This window comes from Tubulanus polymorphus, chromosome 1, assembly GCF_964204645.1.
Source record: "Tubulanus polymorphus chromosome 1, tnTubPoly1.2, whole genome shotgun sequence".
NCBI lineage: Eukaryota > Metazoa > Nemertea > Palaeonemertea > Tubulaniformes > Tubulanidae > Tubulanus > Tubulanus polymorphus.
The window spans coordinates 17,755,056-17,771,186 of NC_134025.1; the positions used below are offsets into that span (position 1 = coordinate 17,755,056).

At 41.5% G+C, this 16,131-nt stretch overlaps 1 protein-coding gene across 1 annotated transcript in view; it reads right to left on the minus strand.

Moving 5' to 3' along the window:
• LOC141901205 (trafficking kinesin-binding protein 1-like) overlaps positions 1 to 16,131 on the minus strand; it is a 284,033-nt gene that overhangs the window by 196,309 nt on the left and 71,593 nt on the right. The window contains exon 3 of the mRNA XM_074788317.1: positions 8,395 to 8,577. The gene's annotated coding sequence lies outside the window, so the exon portion shown is untranslated. The remainder of the gene's footprint in view (positions 1 to 8,394; positions 8,578 to 16,131) is intronic.

Consider the following 16,131-nt stretch of genomic DNA (forward strand, 5'->3'; position numbering starts at 1 on the left):
ATGCGGGGGGGGGGGGGGGTTAGTAATCAATGCTTAGTTGACAAAGAACCATGAGATGGAGAGGTAACACTTCATATAAATTACATGTTTTATTTATTTGCAAAATGAAATGCGAATTCTTTACAATGACTTGAATCTTCAATAGTTCAGATGTACCATCATACATGTATTAAAGTTATGGTATTCCATGGACGTCGTAATTTCCTTTTAATGACTGCTTCTCGCTAGATCACTACCGGTACCTAAAAAAGAGAGAAAATATATGTAAGAGAGAAAATATATGCGTTACTGATGCTTCTGTATACCATCGCCCTAGTACCGTAAAAACCGGCGTATAAGTCGTGTTTTTAACCCTTGATTTTACCACTAAATTATTGACCTCGACTTATACGCCGAGTACAGTTTTCTACAAAGTATTTTCAGGTCACAAGAAATATTGATTCTACCAGACAAAAAAGACAGTGTTCATCTTCTTACTGCTATAACAGTTTGAATAATTATTCATGATAAATAAAGTTATTTAATGAAAAAAACTTCTTTCATTTTGTCACAGCTTCATTTAAAACGATGTATTCATATATGTGCGCTCATAGCAGCGCTTAATACATTAGGCTATATATAGCGTGTGACTCACACTACTGTGTGTATTATACCTGAGTGTGTGTAACAGTCTATTGATTAACACACAGCAGCAATCAGGCTGACGCGTGGCGGCGTGCGTGAAGGCACACATCGTTATCAAAACAAACTATTCAATACAATGATACTAGTAATTATTCTTCTAAGAGAAGGGACTCGACTTATAAGCCGGATATATGTTAAAATCAAGAAATGTAGGTCTAAAAATCGACCTCGACTTATACGCCGCGTATACTTATACGCCGGTTTTTACGGTAACTAATCAAGCATGACCAAATATCGCAAGTTTCTAAATTACGCTAAAATGTTCGATTCGTACATTATCATCTGGAAATGTTTAACCTGGCCAACCTCAAGAAATGTTTTAAGTTTTAAACGCCTGTGCAATGTTCTGTCAAAATAATTGAAGCAACTGTTTTATTGCACAAACATGTATTGTAACGACAGATAACTAAGACAAAGCAATTCAAACCCACCGTTCAAAACACTGCATCGGTTCTATAATAATGTTGTTTATTCGGAAATAATTCAGAACTTTATTCATCAGTTTTGCGTAATCGCATGGCCAGCAAATCCACTGAGTAAGAAGTGGAGGGGTGGAAGATTATAGTTTTCTTCTAAATAACTAAAGGAAAAGGAAAGAGCTGAAAGGAGTTTGTATTCAGATTCACCAGGCATCTTTTTTACAAACGAGGCTCAGTAAATTAATGAAAGAATTAAGGCCTGTTTATTGGACATAATTTGTTAATTCATCAGGAGAAAATTACAATTTTTGGAACTAAAATTTGTATTTCCGAGTAGTACTTACCCTTTCCTATGGTTTTTGCCAATATTTTCTAAATTTGGATTGATCGCCAATGGTTTTTCTATACGACCCGGCCCTGCGGTATTGCATTTAGCCACCGGCGAAATCCGCCATCTTTTTACGTCATAGCAGACCAAAAAAAAAAAACAGCTATGCGGGGCAGGTGGGCGGGATTCCCACCATAGGAAAGGGTAAGTACTACTCGGAAATACAAATTTTAGTTCCAAAAATTGTAATATTTCCGTCGAGTACTGCACCCTTTCCTATGGTTTTTGCTAGACTAGCCTAGCACAAGGATGGTGGGAAAGGTAGATAGAAAAACCACCGCTCAAACGCAAGGTAAGAAGGAAAAAGAGAGCACTTACCCAAGCACGGAACGGAGCACCGTAGCACAGGGAAGACCGGTTGGCCACAGTGAGTCCGTCCAGCTCAGGGGCCCCCCCAGAATTTTGCGAAATTAAGTTGCCATAGACCTCACTTGATGAGAAACCACTCCCTCCGAGGAAAGATTCTCCTTCAATAAAATGTCCTTGATCAGTGAAGAGACCCATCGGGCCACTGTGTCCCGCGAAATATCACCCTTTAGGTGATCCAGCAGCGGAATAAATAACCGCTCCCGTGAACCCCTCCATGAAGCAGAGCGATCTAAATAGAAACACAACGCCCGCACAGGACATAAAGTCCTGTCCGGGATGCCCGGTTCCACTCGATGTTTTAGGGCTTCAATTCGCCATTGACGCCCAACCGAGCCTGGTCGTTGGTTCTTTGCCAAAAATTCCAAAGCAGGCCGCAGCGAAACAAATTCCTTCGCTGGCCCAAAGACAATATGACCTTGTCGGACTGAAAGCACATGAATCTCAGAGCGACGGGCCGAGCAAGCCAAGAACAGCAAAAATACAGTCTTTTTTGACAAGTTTGCAAATGACGCTGCCGAAAGAGGTTCAAATGGAGCCTCCATTAACTTCTTCAAAATTACAGACAGATCCCATGGTGGAACTGTCCTTGGTACCCGAGGCCGGGATATAGAAAACCCTGCAACCAGCTGGGATATCCGATGATCCCCTGCTACATTTGGCCATCCAGAAGCACGCAATGTATGAGAAATCGCGGAGCGGTAACCTTTAATAGTTATGACCTGCAAACCTTTTACTACAAATAGGTGCAGTAAAAAATCTGCCAATTGAGCTACAGAGGGTGAGCATGGATCAATTTCCCCTGCAGCACACCAATCCGCAAAATGACTCAATTTGGCATCGTAAATGGTACTTGTTGATGGCCGCTTTGATCCTGCGATAAAGGAGGCAGTCAGTTCTGAAAAGCCTGAAGCTGACAAGGATCGCTGGACAATGGCCAGGCGAGCAGATTTAACCACTGGCTGTTTGGATGATGCCGAAAGTTCCCCTGAGACAGAAGCGATGGGAAATTCGGAAGAATCCTGGGGTTGTCGCACAGTAGGTTGAGAAGTGGTAGGAACCATTTCTGAGCCGGCCAACATGGTGCTACCAGAACTATGTTGCAATTGACTGATCTCTCTATTTCAACCAGTAAGCGCGGCAGGACTGGTGTGGGCGGGAACGCATACGCATGCATCCCCGACCAGTCCAGAAAGAAGGCATCGACCCCCCACGCTTCTGCGTCTGGAAACGGGGACACAAACAGAGGACACCTCCGATTGAACCGGTTGGCAAACAGATCCAGCAGCGGATTGCCAAACATGCCCCGAACCCGATCGGCTACTTCTTGGTGGAGAACCCATTCTGTCGCAATAGCCTGACCTCGACAAGACAGAGCATCGGCCATCACGTTCCTTTTCCCTGCTAAATGTGCCACAGTCAGGGACACGCCCTTTGTCTGGCACCAAAAAAAAATTTTGGCCGACAGACCTGTGAGGGTTTCTGAGTGAGTGCCCCCTTGGTTCTGAAGGTAAGCCCTCACTGTTGAATTGTCTGTGGCTAACCAAATGTGGTGGCCCTCCCCTCTCCTGTGAAAGAACTTCAGGGCCTTCCACACGGCCAGCATTTCTAGGAAATTTATGTGGTTGGTGGCCTCGTAGCGAGACCATCTCCCGGCGTTGACTCGGTTCTCCAGATGTGCCCCCCATCCTTGGTGACTGGCATCCGTGAATACACGAACTGGAGCCTCTAACGGGGCTAGTGACACCCCGAGCCGAAGATTCGTAGTTGCCGCCCACCACTGAAGATCCGGACTTAGATCGGTTGGAGGTACGGGAATCAAGGCCTCCCAGTTGACCTTTGACTGAGACCAGAAGACTTTCCAATATTGTTGCAAGCGCCTGCTTCCGAGGCGGCCTAAGGGCACCACCAGACCCATGGAGCTGATGGAGCCTAGAAGCCGTGACCAGTAACGAGCTGTTCTCGGGGTTGTTGACACTCCCGCTACGACTTCTTGAAGTTTGGCTACTCGAACCATAGACGGAAAGACTTTGCCGATTCGGAGATCGAAGTCCATGCCGAGATAAGTGAACTGTAGGGCCGGCGTCAACTGAGATTTTTCCCTGTTTACGCGGAACCCTAGCTGATGGACTAAGTCCAAGACTGAGGTCATTGCCTCCCGACATTCCTGAGCCGAATTCGCGACTATTAACCAGTCGTCGAGGTAAACGAACAGTCGAACACCCCTTGACTGAAGTACCTTCTGAACTGACTTGACCAACTTGGTGAAAACCCACGGGGTCATACTGAGGCCAAATGGAAGAGACCTGAATTGGAACTGGCGGCCTTTCCACTTTATCCTGAGAAATCGCCGAGATTTTGGGTGAATTGGAACCTGAAAGTAAGCATCTTTCAGGTCCAATGAAGCCGCCCATTGACCCGGACGGAGCCCTTGAATCACGTCCTTGGGCTTGATCATCCGGAACCTTGGAAGTCTAGGTGCCGATTGAGGAATGACAGATCTATCACTGTCCGTTGACCCCTGTGGCCTTTGGTACCATGAATATTCGAGAAAACCAGCCGGGAGAAGTTCCGTTGCAAACTGGTTCTATCGCTCCTTGAGAGCGGGAGAGATTAAGGCCTCCTGACCTGGTTTTGGCCGCATGTCGGGAGGTGACCTCATGAGGCGCGGTCGCCTTAGGAAACAGAGACGGTAGCCACGAGAGACAACCCGGGAGGGCCAACCGTCTCCAAAAAGGTCGGACCAGTGGGTTGCTGCCTGCTGCAGACAACCTCCCACTGGTCCCAAGAATTCATTTCGAGTTTTTCCGAAAGGAAGAGCCCCTTTTTGGAGCCTTCCCCTTGCCTCGATACGAACCGGAACTGTTACGACCGGACGAGGCTTGACACGATTGTTGAAGTTGCGCGCTAGTTCTCCAACCCGCATCCGAAGCCGCCTGAAAAAGCGCTGAAGTTTGAGATGGTCCTGTTTGCGTCCGTGCCGAACCTTGCGCCGCCGGCGTTGGACCAGAACGCTTTTTCCACGGAGTTCGGGGGTTGGACTTGGCCTGAACCTCCCGAATCTTCCTCAGCTCTGCGGAAACCGGAGCGCACCAACCGGAGAAGAGACGTGAAGATGTCCCCAATGGGGCTCTCTGCAAAGCATTGGACACCATATCCGGTAGATGAGTTTTGGAACTGGAGTCCATCACTGACTGACGGGAGGCTAACACAAGATTAGCCTGACCCCGAACCGACAACGGAATAACATGCGAAACAGACCGAGCCAAAGATTGGATAATCCGGTCCATTCCCTCCAGTTTTAGGGCAACTGACTCTGGGTCGGAGCCCGCATGAACGGCGGCGTGAGTCTCGCGAAGCTCACCCGTCAACACCTTAAGTGCCATATCTTGAAACGAACCAACCCTGGTAAGATTGTCTAGGATTGACGTCATGGCCACCAAACCAGACTTAGGCAAACGAATACCCGACTGTGCTGTAACAGTATCCGGGCTGATCAAAGTATAATCAGCTTCCAGGCAGTTATGACTGTGATCCACAGAACCTGGAGTTGCGTAATACGCCGAGCGAAACGCGCCCATAGGTGGATCGGTTGAACTAAAATATTTCCCAGATTTCATACCCCGTTCTGGAGGGGAAATGAAAATGTTCCAGGCCGACATTCACCCCATAATTGTGTATCCAATCGAGCCCATTCTCTCGAAACCGCTGACGATTCCCGTAAAACATTAAGATCGGAGTCCGGAGAGCGATATGCTTCCATTGACTCACCGACCAGAGGAGCTGCCGTGGGCTTAGCGCGAGTTGCCCCGTGCTTGACAAAGAACTCACTTATCATCGCTCTAAATGGCATGTCCCCCGCTGGTTCGGATAAAACTGAACGGGACGGAGATACATTGCGAGCCAGGGAAGCCCCCATCGTCTGGGGCAACCCACAATTGCTCGCGACAGGAACGACCCCAGAAGGAATTGCCGCTTCTGGGACCGGATCCTCATTGAAATAAGACCCTACCGCAGCATCCAGGAATTCAGAGTCAGAATTCCGAAGAACTGAGTGGGCTGGCGAACTTCTAACCGGACAATCAGGAATAGGCTTACCTGTTGTAGAGGTTGCAGCGACTTGTTGCGACGAAGATAACAAGTTTAAAATTTTCTCCTCAAATACATGGTAATACTTCTGAGTCAGGTATTTTCTAGTATCCCGACGATCATGCCGACTTCGGTGACGGTCCCTCGAACGGGATCGCGACCTACTAGAAGAATCGCTTTCATCGCTAACCGACGTCGACGAACGATGAGAAGACCGACGGCGAAACTTCCGACAATAACGATCGTAGTCCCTCTCACGATCAAACCTTGATCTGCGAGAAGGACATCTTGCTCGTTTATTACGCTCACGGCGTCTAAATCTAGTGGGAGAGCGAGCTCTATCACCAGAGCGACGATCAGAATCAGACGATGAACGTACCGGATGTTTTGAACCGGACGACGTCTGGACCGGACCGATGCCCGACCCGGACCGGACCGGTACCGACCGAACCGGTGCGGGCCGTTCGCGACTACCGCGGCGCGCGCTCGGTTCCGAACATGTAGTCTGAACCGGCCAAACCGGTGAACGACCAGAGACCGGTGAATGACCGGAGACCGGTGCCGGTGAACCAGCGTTCCTCCCCGGTGAACGGAGTTGGGAAGCCGATCGTACCTGAACGACCGGCGACCGCTCCGCTTTACGATAAGAAACAGGATTAGAAACGTCGGTTGGCACGTCGGCCAAAACCGACGAATCCCTGCTAACTCGACGATGATCTCTTAGTTTAAGAGCCTTATCGGCCCTAAGCCAAAGGTCCTCGGACCACACGTCGCAAATCTTGCAAGGATTGCTCCTTGCACATATTTGACCGGATTTGCGCCTGCACGACGCACATGAATCGTGGTTGTCCCAGGCGCCAAACAAATGCCCACATCCCTCCCCGCCACGATGCTGACCCTTAGGAGGGGGTGGCATAATTATCCTGTTACAAATCAAAACAATTCAATTCAATCAAATTATATTTGTAAATAAAATTCTTACGGAAAAATAGAAACCAGGGATAACCCTCAAACCGAACGGACTCACCGTTATGAGAGTGAAAACTCCCTAATATCCTAATTCCCAGATTTTTACGGCGAAAAAATCTAACGCGTTCTACTGCGAGAACGCCAAAAAAAAGATGGCGGATTTCGCCGGTGGCTAAATGCAATACCGCAGGGCCGGGTCGTATAGAAAAACCATTGACGATCAATCCAAATTTAGAAAATATTGGCAAAAACCATAGGAAAGGGTACAGTACTCGACGGAAATATGAAGACTTACCTCCCTTCCTTGTATATGTATCATACCCAATGAATAGTGGAAGTTTGCACGCTATGGTTTCTTCGTGTACCTTGACACCGACGGTACTCTTATTTCACCAGTCAGTGACCAAAGTATCAAAATGTAACATGCTTAATAGTAATTGCCAATACACAGCTTGATATTTTACAAAATGGCATAATAATTCCAGATCTATTCTAGTCAATTGTCAATGATATTTTCTGTGGTGCAAATAAAGACATTCCTCCCAAAAGCCAAATCAACGAAAGATTTCACAGAAATCGATATTGAAATACAATTTTAGATCTAATAATAAAACCCGGAAGTAAAACGGTAGACGATACCGCTGGTTCACGTGAACACCTGCTGGTCTCTGCGGCTAAGCCAATCATAGAGGAGTCTTTGCTTTCTGATTGGCTTTTTAAAACAGATATTTTTGCGATCAGAATTTCACGAAAAAGCTCATTTTTACGAGGCCCTCCTTCAAAATTCAGCTTCATAGGGGTTGGAGAATGGATAATGCTCTAAAGAATGATTTGTATGAATATATGCTCAGTTGCACAGTCAATGGGCCTTAGCTCTGGAAACCATGTCATTGAAATTCGCTCCATTTGTAACCATTTCATTTAAATTCGCTCCATTTGTATAGTAATAAGCTCAGCCTACGGCTGGCCTAAAAAATTACATAACTAAATCAACAAATAAGTAAAGCTTTTAACGAAATTCAATAGGGTTACAGATTTCATTACTGCATTGAGTGTTTTGAAAGTTTCCAAAGAGAAACAAAGCCTTCACAAGTTATTTGTACCAAAGAAAGCAAGTGCGTATGTGTTAGCAAGAATGAATTTTAGCTAAAGCGAAAGTCCATAATAAAGACTGCCAAAAACTTGAAACAATCTTCTATCATTACAGAGAGTGCCATCATTTTGTAAAAATCTTCAGAGCAATTTTCTGATTGTTTTAGTTCCTTATAACATTAATCTATTGGGAAACACCTAACTTGAATTCGCACAAATTTTCAGAGAAACTCTGCAGACAGTCTGAGCAAGCGCATTATATTACATATTACATGAAAACAAATTTTTAGCACTGAACTGCATGACTCCTATGACTTACACCTTAATATTCCATGCATCATGACTAGTTGATGATCTACTTATGATGTAAACTTATTAGTGACTCACCCAAGTAAGCAAAAGTTGCTTCTATCTGTTCTGAATTTAAATCGATTTTCCAAGAGTCGCCAAAGCGAGATGAATGATTTAATAAATCATTGTTTCCATGACCATCTATCTCCTGATGTGTGTTACGTTGAAGTTGGTATTTCGATTTAAAAGATTTATCGACATCATGACTGCAGCACAAACCTGAAAAAGGTTTGAGGGTAAATGTTATTTGGAGAAACCAGAATTTCTATATAGCCACATCGTCATATTATTTCATTGATGTTGTTCCGGGAAATACAGTTTCACTAGTGACCAACTGCAGAACACAATGGAACCATAGTACTGAGTGTTTCAAACTGCCAAGCATCAGTTGACGCATACATGTATGGTACAGCCTAAAAATAGTTTCCATCCTAAAACACGCCAGTCTTGCACAAAAATATCAAGAATATTAAGTTTTGTTTTGTACTTGCCTAGTACATACAGTCATGCTTTACACGCGTTTTGGAGAGTTGAAACAGGACAGTCTGGGCAGAAATACAATTCAACCAATCAGATGTGTATTGTGTATCCATATTCTTAACCAATTACATGTATTGCATTGAACTACAGCTTAGCCAATGAGATTTGTCATGTGTCATCTTTTTAATCACCCACATGCATGTTTTAATCTGCTCAACACATTGGGCACCATGTAACAGCCTTTTTGGTGAGGCAGTTCTGAGTGTGGTAAATTTTGACAAATGATGCATTTAGTTTAAGTTTTTTGCCGCAAAGGACAATTTAGCCAGTATTGTCGTAAGCATGTCGACATGCCAGGTATGGTACAATCAAAATCTCACCTGAAAATTCGATCACATTTAATCTCCACAAAAACCTTAATGTATGATATACCATAGACACTACAACACCAACAACATTTTGTCAATACTCAGCCAAACCAGAATTTGCCTTTTGCTGAAAAGTTTATCGGTATTTTCAAAAATTTTCCAGTAGTTCAAACCAGATGACGTTTTAAGAATCTGTTTAAATATGTAAAAAATATGTATTCGGCTAAGTTACGACGAACAAAAATTTTGTTTTCCCAACTTTTGACAATGTACTAGTGCGCCATCTTCATCTTAGCACTGATGGCGCACTAGCACAGTGTCATATTGAGAGTATAATTAGAGTTTAGAAGTATGACTCCGAGAGATTTGAGAAAGAACGATGCAATTTGCCATAGAACTATGCAATTTGCCATAAAAATGATTAAGTCTTTCCGTTACTAAATTTTTTTCAGTATTTTCAGGCATAAAGATCCGTAAAAGTTTTCTAACATGCGGTCCATGGACAATTAAACTTCGTTGAGAAAATCAGAAGTTTTGGAAAAAGGAGCAAGAGTCCCACCTCCACCTCTTTCAAAAATCAGAAGTTTAATCTTTCAGCTCTATTCCGTGGCTATGGCAATAAACTACTGCTTTGTGAAGTTTCAATAACCTATATACAATAGTTTGGAAGTCACAACAATTTAATTTCATTCAAATTAAAATCGTCTGGCACACACAGGATTTGAAATTAAAGCTGCTGGCAGGTTAAAGGTTGATTATCATTTAGAATTAAACCACTTGGTATTTAAAAGTTATGCTCATTTTCTGGGCTTAATTTCCCCAAGTTTAGCATGAGCTAAAAGATTTTCTAGTAATTCCTAACCCTTTTGCTGCGCACACGATTGCAGCACCCCGTACGTACCATATTTTCCCAAAAATTGTGGAGAATGTTGTATTTAGTGGTGGTGAATATTGAATGGAATATTGAATTGAATGGACAACGGATTAGTTAATTCAGGGAAGTGTGATGAGATGGAATACGGGCGCTTTTAATTGCCGGATGTAGGCTATTCAATTCAGCCCGTACATCAAAGGTTACCGCAACAGCAGTAAGCTACCCTTATCGAGTGTGTGTTACCAGCTGAACACCAGTCAACAACAACTTTGATTTGGTCGCAGAACAACCCGCAATAGTTTTAGCCCGATAAATGTTCTGCGATCGATACTACGCATGCGCACTGCAGTTCATTGAACAACGTGGAAGTGGCTGTGTATACACATATTTTTCTTTAGAAAATCGGTTGAAATTCAACAATTTCTCGTAAAATTTGTCCAAAAAGGTATGTATTTTTATTCTTCTATATCTCCGAAACCCGGTATCGGAACATTAAGTATTTATATTGTGATTAAAGTCTGTTTTTATGTGTTAAACATATGTTTTTGCCAGTTCGTTCCGATTCCGGGTTTAGCGTTATTTGGGCCTTGAAGATGTCAAATATTTCGGCCCAGACTCGCGCAGCTTTCGTTTCTGACGTCATGTTGCTATGTTACGACACAAACATATACACGAAGTGATCTTTAAAATGTGTATTTACTACATAATAATGTTACTTAATAACGCTTACATTAGGTCTACAAGTTATTGTCCCCCATATAAACCAAGTTGCCTAAATAGCATCGGCAATCTCATTTAATTAACCTTTTCTTGTTTTTAGTCATGGATCTTTGTCGATTGTGTGGAAAAAATGCGAAACCTCCGGATCGTCGTCCTATCGATAAAAATAATTTCAAAAGCCATGTGAAGGAGTTGTTCAACATTGATTTTGATGATGATACTGAACAGTACCCGATATATATCTAATATGTGTCGTGTCAAATTACAAAAATGGCGTAAGAACAAAAACGTTAAAAAAACTGTCCCTGTGACTATCAAATTAAAACAATGGACATGTAAACCACTGGTTAATTCCAAGTCTGGACGGCGACGTATTTGTAGTCAAAATTTTATCGATCGATTTTCCATAATGTACTGCTGCCATTCCATTTGAACTGAATTTAAATACTCGATGGTTAATCACTTCAGTCATAGCCTTTTCCAAATATATAGTGTTCCTGCGAAAATAATAATAATGATTATTATTTTAACATGTACTTATCTGGATTTTTTATATTATGTTTATATATTATTTTCTGTATTCGTTTATTATTTTATAACCTAAAAGGATTGTATTGATTATAAAAATAAATGTAAAAAATACCTGTATGTGTGTTTTCTCGTGTTCAGATCGCAGTCTCTGGTCAGCTGAGCCTGAGAAGTAGCTATATGAAAAAGAAAAGGAAAGAATAAAGTGCCTGCAATTAGGTGGAAACTATTCCGATATTTCATTGATTCAAAAGGAATAACACTCACTAGAATCGGCCGAATTAGTTGATCCTGATCCAGAGGATTCCCTTAATATTTCCGTATCGATCTGAACCAATTCGTCACTATCAAAGAATAGTTCGTCAAAATCGTCATCATTTATAATTTCGTTGACAACCGTTGCCATTTTAATACAGCGGAAAGAACCGATATCACGATTGATAAAACACTATATCCGTCTGAAGCGATGTAGAGATCGCACAATGATAACGAAAAAGTCCAAAAATGTTAGTAGTATATTCAACGTTTCGTCTATGTCCTAATAGTCATCTTCAGAAATAATGAATACTACAGAAATTATGAGAGATATATACAATCCAGAGACAAAGAGACTAATTCAAGTAATCACAGATGATACAAACTAAAGGAAAATTAACGTAGAAACAGTTACACGCTAAAACAGATTAAAGAGAAGCAGTTAAGAGACAAACTAGGGGGCACTTAAATTTAAGACAATTGTGAATACAAGTTGATCGACTAAAATTGATGAGGGGAAATCAGGTTTGAGTTTAACCAGTTTACAGAGGAATTTTTATATAAGTTTATTATGGGATGAAAAACCGATATTCGGAAACAACTGAATTATTACGGAGATTCCCGATCTCGCTGGTTATCGCTTATCGGCGCGTTACGTAACAAAGCGTTCGCCGACGAACCGTTATCGGCTTTAGGGCAATTACAACGCACATTCGACAAGAGCTGCACAATAGCGTCCGAATTCCATCTCATCACACTTCCCTGGTTAATTCAATATCGTTCGTTTATTTGCGAAAACCCACGGTGTCCTTTTATGTTACCCGTCGGAGTAGTTCCGATTATAAGAGCGTAAGCAAATCAAATGCCCTGTCCCGAATATATTTTCAATTAAATTCTGATGTTGCATTATTATTGTGTAATGAAGTTTTGCATTGATGAGCAGATGAACAAGTGGACTCAAAGAAATTGTCCATAACCCACGTAATAGGCATTTTGATTTTTCAAAAATTTTTCAAACCCCCGCTCGGGACTTCGCACCAGCAGCTTTGCAAAAACGGAAGGTATGCCCTTTTTTCCTGATGTCGGACCAATACAAAAATGAAGGATACGTCACTGCCTAAATAAACAAACTATACACCAAATTAGAGATACGAATCAGGGTTACATTTCAGAATAACTTTCCTCGGTTCAGAATGGTGCGTTGAGGTCATGTGACCAATGTCAGCCACCATGATTTGAATTTACCACAGAAAATTTCTGGAATCGAAGCCTTGAAAAATAGCAATCCTCAAAATAGAGCCAATTTCCATACAGAAATAGATAAATACACTTCTTTCCTATGGTATGATGACAAAAGAATTTATTTGAACAAAATATTTCATAGAAATATGGTACAAAAATATAGAGCTCGACCATGAACAATATCATACTGGTGGGGTAATGTTTGATCCGAGTGGCCCCTGGGCAGATGATGATAAAAGCTGTCATTTGTGTTGTCCACTTCATCAGAATCAGTCTATGAAAGATTGAGAAACGATTTTGTGTTATCTACTTCAAATGAAATCCTAATTGCTAACAAGATGTATCTAGGTCACTAGACTTAAGGTACCCCCTAGACCTACTGAATCAAGAGAGTTATCGAACTCTATTAATACCTTAATTAACAGATTATCCCACTCCTGATACCATATCAGAGCCATTCTCCCCATTTGAATTGAATATCATCTTTTCACTTCACTGACTGTTAGTCTCCATTTCAGTGCCATTTTGCCTTTTGTTTTACCACAAAAATTTGCCGAAAGTTCACAAAGCTTTTAAATTCTCTCACAAAATCTACCTGAGCACCACCTGGTAGATGTTTACTAACACTAGGAAGCTTTCAAATGCATTAAGGTTAGAGTCCTGACATAATAATCTAATATTAAGTGGCCCACTTCGGGGAATAGGGGGCATATATTCTGTGTATGTTTTACTGGCTTCCTGGAAGGGGGTGCGTACTGAAAGGGTTAAAAGCAGAAGATTAACAGCCACAGCAAAAACTGAAAGAATGGTTGTACAACTTATTCTATATGTATTGAAGATACCTCCTCTGTTTAATAGGGCCCTATGCGGCAAAATAGTAGATGGTGTTCGGGCGAAATAAATTATTTCACTAGGCCTGAAATGAATTAAATTAACATTTGAATTTGATAACTATCATAAAGACACACAAACGCTATTGAAAAAAAAAGTAGATGCCCAATTAAACTAGGGGTCCAGGGACACAATGTCCACTTGGGACGTGGTTTCAAATGCTCAACAGTCTAACAATTTCAATACATAATGCCCCCTAGTAACCATATACAAAAACCAATGACCTTGAAACCCACCACAATCATAGAACATGTCAGCAGCTATGATTTTGTAATTGATTGTGACAAAAAAATATGCCTCGTTACCAATTTAATATGGAAATACTAAGTTATTCTACTATGCAAAACCCAATGACCTTAAAACTCACCACAATCGTAGTACATGTCATGAAATACAACTTTGCAATTGACCATGGTAACAAAATATGCCTAGGTACCAATCTAATAAGGAAATACTAAGCTATTCTACTATTCAACGCCCCCTGGTGACTATATGGAATAACTCATGTCCTTAAAAACTCACCACAATCATAAACAATGTCATGAACTACAACTTTGCATTTGATCATGGTAACAAAATATGCCTAGGTACCAATCTAATAAGGAAATACTAAGTTATTCTACTATTCAACGCCCCCTGGTAACCATATAGAATAACTAATGTCCTTAAAACTCACCAAAATTATGGAAGATGTCTTGAGCTACAACTTTGCAATTGATTGTGGTAACAAAATATGCATAGGTACAAATATTATATAGAAATACTAAGTTATTGCATTATTCAACGCCCCCTGGTGGTCACATACAAAAACCAATGACCTTGAAACTCACCAAAATCATAGAACACGTTATGGGCTACAACTTTCCGATTGAATATAGTAACACAATATGCTTAGGTATGAATATAATGTGGAAAAACATTTTTCCACCTACAAATGAGTAATGATGACACCAAGATGGCCGCCAATTGTGTCATAATTGGCTGATCAAAAATACATGTCTCAGGTATAAAACATCCCTTCCCAAAGAATACCCATCACAATGAGAAATGGCAAACCAGTAGGAAGCTATAGGAGTCAGAATTTGGCCCAAAATTGGGCACTAAAACGGTCATAGGACGGCCATCTTGAGTCCGATCGACACAATTTTTCTTATGTTGATGGACCCTTGGGAGGTACAAATATACACAAACAATCAAGGTAATTGATCAAAGCATCTTCAAAATATCCCTCGAAAACTTTGAAAATGTGTAAAAAGTGCTGATTTTGGCGAACAACAATGGCTGCCAGTCGGCCATCTTGAATCTGGCAGGGCCAGTTTTGGGGCTGAAGATGTGTCTAGGGTAGATACATGTATAAATCAAATATCAAGACATAACCTTGAACCGTCTTCAAAACTTCCCAAAATAACTGGATTCCGTCTACGGACGGACAGACGATGGATGATAACTGAACGCAATAGCCCGCTGGGACTAAAGTCCCAAGTGGGCTAAAAATTTTGCATAATACCTGATACAATGAAGCTCTGTTACCCAATAATCATGGTTTTCCACTAAAGAAATCAGAGATGTAAGACTTCCGTTTTTTGACAGATTTCCGTTTTTTTTTTTTCATTTTCCTGGTAAAAAAACACAGTGAAATTGCATCTGAGAGCACTAACAATTTGAAAAATTTCCCAATTTTTCAGGATATCAACTATTTTCCTTTTTTTTTCTTTTGGCCACTTACATCTCTGATAAATCAACAAAAAACGCTTCTCACGTCAACGTCACTCAAGTGTTCCTACAATTTCAAAAGAATTTTGCGGGCTTTAGACATTGATGGAATAAATCAAAATCAAAATTCCATCAACATCAGACCCAACATTGCCATACTTAACTGAGTTCGTACACTACATTAGATCATATTTGGCAAAAAAGAAGAAATTCACTTACCCACTTCACGTCAAAATGGCGTGTATTCCTTGTTAATCTAAACTGATTGTTTGCAGGGATGAGAACCAGGGATTATGAAAAAAGCGGGACTTTTGATGAAAATTTCTGTTAATTACTAAAATTGCAGCTAAATTGCAACATAGGCACTAAGCTCAAAGTGGGGGTTCCCAGCATGATTTCCTCAACAGCCCTGTGTTAATTCTAGATGGCAGCACGAACTGGTCATTTTTTCACAGTAGTTTATATTGGCAATACCAGATGGCAGCACATAATGAAAATCTTTCGGCGAAGTACAGTCGCATGCTTAAATACTCGTGAGCCGAAACATAATACATAATGCCAGACACAGCAAACCTTCCACCCCCCCCCCCCCATCAATTTTTCAACGGATCTGGACAATTTGGAGAGCTTGTTTTTTTAAATTTCTTATCACAAAAAGTGATAATTTCTTATCCCATGATGATGTCAAAAAGCACGATTATG